Source organism: Rhincodon typus, chromosome 1, assembly GCF_021869965.1.
Source record: "Rhincodon typus isolate 14 chromosome 1, sRhiTyp1.1, whole genome shotgun sequence".
In the NCBI taxonomy this organism is placed as follows: Eukaryota; Metazoa; Chordata; class Chondrichthyes; order Orectolobiformes; family Rhincodontidae; genus Rhincodon; species Rhincodon typus.
The window spans coordinates 3487842-3498972 of NC_063332.1; the positions used below are offsets into that span (position 1 = coordinate 3487842).

General features: G+C 44.9%; 1 protein-coding gene across 2 annotated transcripts in view; it reads right to left on the minus strand.

The window, feature by feature from the left end:
• LOC109926365 (uncharacterized protein C2orf81 homolog) overlaps window positions 1-11131 on the minus strand; it is a 28518-nt gene that overhangs the window by 3067 nt on the left and 14320 nt on the right. The gene's annotated exons all lie outside the window — the stretch shown is intronic.

Here is an 11131-nt window from a genome sequence, read left to right on the forward strand (position 1 = left end):
ATGGCAGTTTCCTTCCCTAAAGGACATTAGTGAACCAGATGGGTTTTTCCGACAACATGGTCATCATTAGACTCTTAATTCCAGATATTTATTGAATTCAAATTCCACCATCTGCCGTGGCAGGATTCGAACCCAGATCCCCAGAATGTTATCTGGGTTAACAGTCCAGTGATAATATCATTAGACCATCACCTCCCCCTGATCATCCCCTTGTAGTAAAAAGTAAAGTTGCCACACTCTCATTAGAAAGAGAGAGGACCAGCGATGGTTTAACCAGAGGGTCACCGCACCTCAGACAAGGGGAGAGTTTGAGAAGGACAGACCTTCATGGTAACCTCAGCCCGAGCAGGAATTGAACGCATACTGTTGGCACCACAAAGCAGCCATCCAGCCAACTGAGCTAACGATACCTATATGACAAAAATAAGGGACAGAGCACAATCTCTGCGATACGCCACTGGTCACCGGGCCTCCAGTCGTAGAAACGGCCTTCTGCCATCACACTACCTCTCATCATTAAGCCAATCTTGGATTGATCTTGTCAAATTACCCTGGATCCCAAGTGTTCAACTACCTTCAAATATCCTGAAGCAGGGATTCTCTATTACACTGGCATTGGGTTGTTATAAACATGAAGGGAAATTAAGGTTAAGTGAGGAAATATCCACAGTATATACATGGAATGAAGCCATCTTCCCATGAGTCCTCCTACCTCTCCAAAAAGACACTATTTTTTCCAGACAGTGTCAATTTGAAGGCTGCCTGGCCTTCCTCACAGTTGCCACCTGCTGCTTGAGGTTCTGTTAGAATGTACCTACTTTCTGAACTCAACTGGTTACGAGCAAAAGTTAGACAGACTAGGCACTGGAGTTTAGAAGAATAAGAGACAATTTGATGAGATTATATAAAATCCTGAGGGGTATTTACAGGAGAGGATAGTTCTTCTTATGGGACAATTCAACTTCAGCAGATAACAGGAAAGGCAAATATATAAGTGGCCTTTATTTCAAAGGGATTTCAGTATTAAAAAAACCAAACCATAAATGGCACTGGTTGGACTACAGCTGGAATACTGTGAACAAATTCTGTCTGTCTATCTAAGGAAAGATATACTAGCATTGAAGCAGTGCAGAGAAGGTTCACTCTGTTGGCAGAGGTTAAAGTTTCAAGAACAAGTATTAGGATGGAGGATACGGAAAGGGTCAGGAATCTAACTTCAGGCACAGCAGATAAGGGGCAACTATGAAAAATGGGCAGTCAACACAGGATTGATGGTGTTGTACTTAAATGCACATGAAACAAAGTAAATGAGCTTATAGCGTATACTGGAATTGATGTTGTGGCTATCACAGAAATGTAGCTGCAAGGGGATCAGCGATGGGAACTACATATCCAAGGATACACGTCCTTTTGAAAGGACAGGCAGATGGGCAGAGAAGGTGGCATTGCCTTGTCAGTAAGCAATGAAATTAAATCGATAGCAAGAAGTGATAGAGAGCTGGAAGGTGTAGAATCGATATGGGTAGAGTTGAGGAACTGCGAAGGAAAAAGGTCCTGATGGGAGTTGTGTACAGGCCTCCTAAAAGTCATCAGGATATGGGGCAGAAAATAAATCAGGAGATAGAAAAGGCACGTTAGAAAGGCACTATTGCAGTAACCCTGGGGGACTTCAATATGCAGGTGGACTGGGAAAATCAGGTTGGTAGCAGATCTCAAGAAAAGGAATTTGTGGAATGTCTATTAGTTTTGTTTTGGAGCAGCTTGTGGTAGACCCACTAGAGAATAGGCAATTCTGAACTTAGTGATGTGTAATGATGCAGACTTGCTTAGGATGGTGAAGGAGAAGGAACCCCTAGGGAGCAGTGATTATGATATGATAGAATTCACCCTGCAGTTTGAGAGAAGATTGAATCAGATGTAATGGTATTACAAGTGAGTAAAGGTAACTACAAAGTCATGGGGAAGGGGCTGGTCAGAGTTAATTAGAAGGGGAGCCATGCAGGGAAGATGGTGGAGCAGCAATGGCAGGAGTTTCTGGGGGTAATTTGGGAAGCACACCAGAAATTCATCCCACGGAAGAAGAAACATACTAAGGGTTGGATGAAGTAACCATGGCTGACATGGGAAGTCAGGAAAGCATAAAAGTAAAAGCAAACAATGTGGTGAAGATGAGTGGGAAGCCAGAGGACTGGGAAGCCTTTAAAAACCAGCAGAGGATAACTGAAAAAACCAGTAACAGGGCAGAAAATGAAATGAGAGTAAGCAAGCTAGTGTTGTAAAAGAAGATTACAAGGGATTTTTTGGCTATCTAAGTGGTAAGAGAGAGGCAAGAGTGGACATTGGACCACTGGAAAATGAGGCTGGATAAAGTAGCAATAGGGAACAAAGAAATGGTGGAGGAACTGAATAGGTACTTTGCATTAGTTTTCATGGTTAAAGATATCAGCAGCACTGCAGAACTTCAAGAGAGTCAGCAGGCAGAAGTGAGTGCAGTGACCATCACTAAGGAGAAGGTGCTGGGGAAGCTGAGAGGTCTGAAGGCAGATAAATCACACAGACCAGATGGACTACACCACAGAGTTCTGCAGGAGCCAGCTGAGGAGATTGTAGAGGCATTGGTGGTGATCGTTCAGGAATCACTGCAGTCAGACAAGGTCCTAGAGGACTGGAAAGTGACCAATGTAACACCCCTGTTTAAGAAGGGAGGGAGGCAAAAGGCAGGAAACTATAGGCTGATTAGCCTGACCTTGGTCGTTGATCAGATTTTGGAGTCTATTATTAAGATGAGATTGCAGAGTACTTGAAATTGCTTGGTAAACTGGTTGGAGTCAGCATGGCTTCATCAAGGAGAGGTCATGCCTGACAAATCCGTTAGAATTCTTTGAGAAGGTAATGAGCAATTTAGACAAAAGAGAGCCAATGGACATGATTTATGGATTTCCAGAAGTCCTTTGACAAGGTGCTGCATAGCAGACAGCAAAATAAGATATGAGCTCATGGTGTTAGGAACAAGGTACTGGTGTGACTAGCAGAAGGCAGAGAGTGGGGATCAAGGGGTCTTTTTCAGGATAGCAGCCGACGACTAGTGGAGTTTCGCAGGGGTCAGTGTTGGGACCACAACTATTCATATTAACAATCTGGACAAAGCAACTGACAGCGTTATTGCTAAGACTGCAGATGACACAAAGATAGGTGGACGGACAAGTAGTGTTGAGAAAGCAGAGAGGCTGTAACAGGACTTGGACATGATAGGAGACTGGGCAAAGACGTGACAGATGGAATACAACGTGAGGGGAAGGCAATGGCCTGTTAATCCAGAGACCCAGCTAATGTTCTGGGAACCTGGGTTCGAATCCCACCACGGTAGATGGTGGAATTTGAATTCAATAAATATCTGGAATTAACAGTCTAATGATGACCGTGAATCCATTGCCAATTGTCTGAAAAACCCATCTGGTTCACTAATGGTCTTTAGGGAAGGGAACTGCTATCCTTACCTGGCCTACGTGTGACTCCAGACCCACAGCAATATGGTTGACTCTGAACTGCCCTCTGGGCAATTAGGGATGGGCAATAAATGCTGGCCCAGTCAGCGATTCCCTCATCCCATGAATGAATAAAGAAAAAAATTGTGAGGTTATGCACTTTGTTTGCAAGAATAGAGGTGTAGACTATTTTCTAAATGGGGAAAGGCTTCTGAAATCTGGAGCACAAAGGGATTTGGGAACCCTAGTTAAGGATCGTCTTACGATTAACACACAGGTGCAGTTAGCAGTCAGGAAGGGAAATGCATAAGGCTCTGGTCAGTCCACATTTGGAATATTGTGAGCCGTTTTGGGCCCCGTATCTAAAGAAGGGTGTTGGAGGGGATGCAGTTGAGGATTCTGGGTCTGTCCTTGTTGGACTTTAGAAGGATGAGGAGGAAATCTCATTGAAACTTCCAGAATACTGATAGGCCCGGATAGAGTGGATGTGGAGAAGACATTTCCAAAAGAAGAAGAGACTAGGACCCAAGGGCATAGCTTCAGAGAAAAGGGAGGACCTTTTAGAACTGTGACGAGGACAAATTTCTTCAGCCACAGAGTGGTTAATCTGTGAAACTCATTGCCACAGGAGGCTGTGGAGGCCAAGTCTTTGAGTGTATTTAAGACAGAGATAGACATGTTCTTGATTAATAAAGGAATCAAGAGTTATAGGGAGAAGGCAGGAGAATCGGGTTGAGAGACATATCAGTCATGATCGAATGGCAAGGCAGACTCGATGGACCAAATGGCCTAATTCTGCTCCTATACGATCTGGTCTTATGGTAGAATTTGATTATAGAAGGATTTTCTTATGAGAAAAGTTAAGTCAGTGTTGACTTGTACTCATTGGAGTTTATACGAATAAGAGGAGACCTTATTGAAACACATACGTTAAACTTTTTACTAACTGGTACCTATTGGATCAGGAGTGTGCCAGTTGATCAAGTATTCCAGATGATTGACAGGTATGCATAACTGCAGTAAACCCTGACCAAGTGAAGCTGTGAGACGTCAACTTCCTTAAAAAAAATCCCTAAAAACATTGACACACCTCCTAAAATCAATGTAAAAATTGACGGTAACAGAAACATAATGCTGGAGATAAACACAGGAGGTGGTGCTGAATGTCTTAAAATGCATAACGGTAGATAAATCCCTGGGGCCTGACTAGGTGTACTCCAAAACTTTGTGGGAAGCTAGGGAAGTGATCGTTGGGCCCCTTGCTAAAATATTTGCATCACCAATTGCCATGGGTGAGGTGCTGGAAGCCTGGAGGGTGGTTGTCCCATTATTTAAGAAAGGTTGTAAGGAAAAGCCAAGGAACTATAAACTGGTGAGCCTGACAGCAATGGTAGGTGAGTTTTTGGAGGGGATTCTGAGGGACAAAATTTACATGTATTTAGAGAGGCAAGGACTGATTAGGAATAGTCAACATGGCTTTGTATGTGGGAAATCGTGTCTCACTAATTTGATTCAGTTTTTTGAAGAAGTGACAAAGAGGATTGAAGGCAGGGCGGTGGACTTTGTCCATATGAACATCAATCAGGCTTTCAACAAGGTTCCGCATGGTAGCCTGGTTAACAAGGTTAGGTCAAGTGGAATCCAGGGAGAGCTAGGCATTTGGATGTAAAATTGGCTTGGAGGTAGGAGACAGAGAATGGTGGTGGGGGGTTGCTATTCGCACTGGAGGTCTGTGACCAGTGGTATGTCGCAACGATCGGTGCTGCTTTTTATCGTTTTTATAAATAATTTGGATGCGAATATAGGAGGTATGGTTAATAAGTTTGCAGATGACATCAAAATTGGTGGTGTAGTGAATAGTAAAGAAGGTCAGAGTACAACGGGACCTTTATCAGACGGATCGATTTAATTTGGGTAAAGGTGAAGTGCTACATTTTGGAAAGGCATATCAGTGCAGGACTTATATACTTAATGGTAAGGCCCTGGGGAGTGTTGCTGAACAAAGAGACCTTGAGGTGCAGGTTCATAGTTCCTTGGAAGTGGAGTCGCAGTTAGACAGCGCAGTGAAGAAGGTGTTTAGTATGCTTGCCTTTATTGGTTATTGCATTGAGTACAGGAGTTGGGAGGTCACATTGCAGCGGTACAGGAAATTGGTTAGGGCACTTTTGGAATACTGCGTTCAGTTCTGGTTTCCCTGCTACAGGAAAGATGTTGTGAAACTTGAAAGTGTTCAGAAAAGATTTACAAGGATGTTGCCAGGGTTGGAGGGTTTGAGTTATAGGGAAAGGCTGAATAGGCTGGGGTTATTTTCCCTGGAGCGTCGGAGGCTGAGGGGTGACCTTGTAGAGATTTATAAAATCATAAGGCGCTTGGATTGGGTGAATAGCAAAGGTCTTTATCACAGGGTAGGGGAGTCCAAAACTAGACGGCATCGGTTTAAGGTGAGAGGGGAATGATTTAAAAGCGACCTTAGGGTCAACTTTTTCACACAGAGGGTGGTGTGTGTATGGAATAAGCTGCCAGAAGAAGTGGTGGGGGCTTTCTTTTTCCTTTATTCGTTCACGGGATGAGGGCGTGGCTGGCTAGGCAGCATTTATCGCCCATCCCTAATTGCCCAGAGGGCAGTTCAGAGTCAACCACATTGCTGTGGGTCTGGAGTCACAGGTAGGCCAGACCAGGTAAAGATGGCAGTTTCCTTCCCTAAAGGATATTAGTGAACCGGATGGGTTTTTTCGACAATTGACAATGGATTCACGGTCATCATTAGATTGTTAATTCCAGATATTTATTGAATTCAATTCAATATAGCTGGTACAATGACAACATTTAAAAGGCATCTTCATGGATACATGAATAGGAAGGATTTAGAGGGATATGGGCCAAATAAGACTAGATTTGTTTCGGATATCTGGAAGGCATGGATGAGTTGGACTGAAGGGTCTGTTTCCATGCTGTACATCTCTATGACTCTATGACATCACTGTTAGACTGTATTTAGAGCATAAATACACAGACATTGCGGTAGATGGTGATATGAAAGGTATAACATTTTTGCCAGTTTACCAAGAGTGCCATTTGATAAGATGCTGGTTAAAACAAAGTTTGCTGTTTGAGGAAAGAAATCAGGGATAGTATTAAGTCCAAAGAGGAGATATATAAAACTTCCAGAAAAAAAGCAGCAAGCCTAAGGACTGGGAGCAATTTAGAATTCAGCAAAAGAGGACAAAAAGATTGATCACTAGGGAGAAATTGAGTATGAGAGCAAACTTGCAGGGAACATGAAAACTGACTGTAAAAGCTTCTATAAATATGTGAAGAGAAGAAGATTAGATAAGACAAGTGGAGGTTCCTTACAGTCAGAAGCCAGGGAAATTATAATGGGGAAGAAAGAAATGGCAGAAGAATTGCACATATATTTTCCCAGAATGTTAGGAAATCAAAGGTCGAGTGAGATAGACAAATTGAAGAAAATCAGTATCAGTACAAAAAAAAAGTCCAAGATGGCAGTAGAATAGGATGCTTCAGCTGGAGCCTGTCCGCTCTGTTTGTTTTTAGAGTCATAGAATAATACAGCATGGAAACAGGCCCTTTCGCCTAAACTGGTGCATGCTGACCATAGTGTCCACTCAGCTAGTTCCAATTGCCTGCATTTGGGCCATATCCCTGTGAACCCATCCCATCCATGTACTTATCCAAATGTTTTTTATATGCTGCTATTGTACCTGCTTCAACCACTTTCTCCGGCAGCCCATTCCATATACGCACCACTCTCTGCATGAAGAAGTTGCATCTCAGGTCCTTCTTAAATCTTTCCCCTCTCATCTTAAACCTATCCCCTCTAGTTTTCAACTCCCCATCCCTGGGAAAAATCCCATCGTGATTTTATACACCTCAATAAGGTCACCCCTCATTCTCCTACTTTCCTGGCCAACCTCTCCCTATAACTCAGGTCTACTGGTCCTGGCAACATCCTCATAAATCTTCTTTGCACACTTTCCAGTTTAACTATGTCTTTCCTATAACAAGGTGACCAAAACTGTAGACAATGCTCCAAGTGCAGCCTCACCAACAACTTATACAACTGAAACATAATGTCCCAATTTCTACACTAAATGCCTTGACCGATGAAGGCCAGCATGTTAAATGCCTTCTTCACCACCCTGTCTATCTGTGATGCCACTTTCAATGAACTATGTACTTGTAATCCTAGGTCTCTCTGTTCCACAACACTCCTCAGGACCTTACCAATTACTGTATAAGTCCTATCTTGGTTTGACTTTCCAAAGTGCAACACCTCACACTTATCTGTATTGAATTGCATTTGCCAATCCTCACCCCACCTGATCAAGATCCTCTGTAATTTTTGATAACCTTTCTCATGATCAATGATACCTCCTAATATTGTATCATCTGCAAACTTACTAATCGTGCCTTGTACATTCACATTCAGATCAAAAACAAAGAAAAGAACAAAGAAAATTACAGAGATAGTAGGTGCTGCAGATGATGGAGAATCCGAGACAACAAGGTGCAGAGCTGGATGAACACAGCAGGCCAAGCAGCATCATAGGAGCAGAAAGGCTGACGTTTCGGGCCGAGACCCTTCATCAGAAATGGGGGAGGGGAAGGGGGATCTGAAATAAATAGGGAGAGAGGGGGAGGCGGATAGAAGATGGATAGAGGAGAAGATAGGTGGAGAGGAAACAGACAGGTCGAAGAGGCGGGGATGGAGCCAGTAAAGGTGAGTGTAGGTGGGGAGTTAGGGAGGGGATAGGTCAGTCCAGGGAGGACGGACAGGTCAGGGGGGCGGGATGAGGTTAGTAGGTAGGAGATGGGGGTGCGGCTTGAGGTGGGAGGAGGGGATAGGTGGGAGGAAGAACAGGTTAGGGAGGCGGGGACGAGCTGGGCTGGTTTTGGGATGCAGTAGGGGGAGGGGAGAGTTTGAAGCTTGTGAAATCCACATTGATACCATTGGGCTGCAGGGTTCCCAAGCGGAATATGAGTTGCTGTTCCTGCAGCCTTCGGGTGGCATCGATGTGGCACTGCAGGAGGCCCAGGATGGACATGTCGGCTGAAGAATGGGAGGGGGAGTTGAAATGGTTTGCGACAGGGAGGTGCAGTTGTTTATTGCGAACCGAGCATAGGTGTTCTGCAAAACGGTCCTCGAGCCTCCGCTTGGTTTCCCCGATGTAGAGGAGGCCACAACGGGTACAGCGGATGCAGTATACCACATTGGCAGATGTGCAGGTGGTGGAATTTGAATTCACTAAAATATCTGGAATTAACAGTCTAATGATGAAAATGAATCCACTGTCGATTGTCGGAAAAACCCATCTGGTTCACTTATGTCCTTTAGGGAAGGAAACTGCAATCCTGGGATAACAAGGTGTAGAGCTGGATGAACACAGCAGGCCAAGCAGCATCAGAGGAGCAGGAAGGCTGACATTTTGGGCCTAGACCCTTCTTCAGAAATGGGGGAGGGGAAGGGGGTTCTGAAATAAATAGGGAGAGAGGGGGAGGCGGATAGAAGATGGATAGAGGAGAAGATATGTGGAGAGGAGACAGACAGGTCAAAGAGGCGGGGATGGACCTTGTTACCTCATATTCTCCAGCATCTGCAGTTCCTACTATCGCTGAAACTGCCATCCTTACCTGGTCTGGCCTACATGTGACTTCAGACCCAAAACAATGTGGTTGACTCTGAACTGCCCTCTGGGCAATTAGGGATGGGCAATAAATGCTGCCTAGCCAGCGACACCCTCATCCCATTAATGAATAAGAAAAATCATGTATTCCAGTGGATAAATGATTGTAACAAATGCCATTAGACTCATGGTGAGCACATTGTAGCCAGGGGACTTCAGCACCACCTCTCCAGGTTTGTGTAACCATCCCCAGCTTCACAGCCTCTGGAATATCAACCTTCACTGAAGTTCAAGGTCACTATTCTGGTCACAGCTCAGTGTGAAATTGTTCTATAGGTCACTATTCCGGTCATAGTTCAGTGTGATATTGTTCTATAGGTCACTATTCTGGTCACAGTTCAGTGTGAAATTGTTCTGTAGGTCATAGGAACAGTAAGGACTGCAGATGCTGGAAGTCAGAGTCGATAAAATGTGGAGCTGGAGGAGCACAGCAAGTGAGACAGCATTAGAGGAGCAGGAAAGTCGACATTTTGGGTCTGGATCCTTCATCAGGGACTGGAGGAAGGGAGGTGGGATGGTGATAGGTGGATGCAGTCAGGGGTTTATTGAGATTGTCAGTGGGAAGGATGGAGCGGATAGATCAGAAGAAAGATGGGCAGGTTGTGTCAGGTCAAGGAGGCAGGAATGAAAGGGAGAGCTGGACATGGGACAAGGCTTGGGGTGGGGAGATTTTGAAGCTGGTGAACTGTATGTTAAGGCCATTGGGTTGTAAGCTTCCAAGGTGTTGTTCATCCAGTTTACATGTGGCCTCATTGTGACAGTGCAGGAGGCCCAGGATAGACATGTTGCCGAGGGAGTGGTCGTGGGAGGGGGAGTTGAAAATGGCTGGCAACCAGAAAGTGGTGTTGATTGGAGCATAGAGAGCACAGATGCTCCGAGAATTGGTCACCGAGTCTGCACTTGGTCTCTCCGATATTGAGGAGACCATTTCAGGAGTAATGGATGCAATAGACCAGGTTAGAAGATGTACAGGTGAATCTCTGCTGATTTTCTGGGTTCTTAGATGGAGATGAGCGAGAAGGTGTTGGGGCAGGTGTAACATTTCCTGTGATTGCAGGGAAAGGTGCCGGGTATGGTTGAAGACTAGGTAGGGAGTGTGGAGCTGATGGGGGAGTCGCGGATTGAAAGGTCCCTACGGAAAGCAGATAGGGTGGGGAAGGAAATACCTTTTTGGTGGTGGGGTCTGATTGCAGGAGGCGAAAATGGCGGAGGATGGTGCGTTGGATTTGGAGATTGGTGGGATAGTATGTGAGGACCAGGGGGACACTATCTTTATTGTTGCTGGGGGGAGGAGGTTTGAGAGCAGAAGTGTAGGAAATGCAGGAGATGTGGTTGAGGGCATTATGAATCAAAGAAGACGGGAAATTATGGTCCTTCAAGTAGGAAGATGTCTGGGACGTCAGGGAGTGGAATGTTTCATCCTGGGAGCAGATGCGGCGGAGGCAGAGGAATTGGGAGTACGGGATCGCCTTCTCACATATCTGCCCCACCCTTCCCACCAACTAATCCCTACAAACCCCTACCTGCATCCACCTATCACCATCCCATCTATCTTCCTCCAGTCCCACCCCTCCCTCTATCTATTTCTGAGCTCCCTTCCTCCTTCCCAGTCCTGATGAAGGGTCCAGATCTGAAATGGTGACTTTCCTGCTCCTCTAATTCTGTCTGACCTGCTGTGCTCCTCCAGCTCCACAATGTATCAACTCTTGTTCTATAGGTCACTATTCTGGTCACAGTTCAGTGTGAAGTTGTTCAATAAGTCACTATTCTGGTCACAGTTCAGTGTGAAATTTGATCTACAGGTCACTATTCCGACCACAGTTCAGTGTGAAATTTGATCTACAGGTCACTATTCTGGTCACAGTTCAGTGTGAAGTTGTTCTATAAGTCACTATTCCAGTCACAGTTCAGTGTGAAATTTGATCTACAGGTCACTATTCC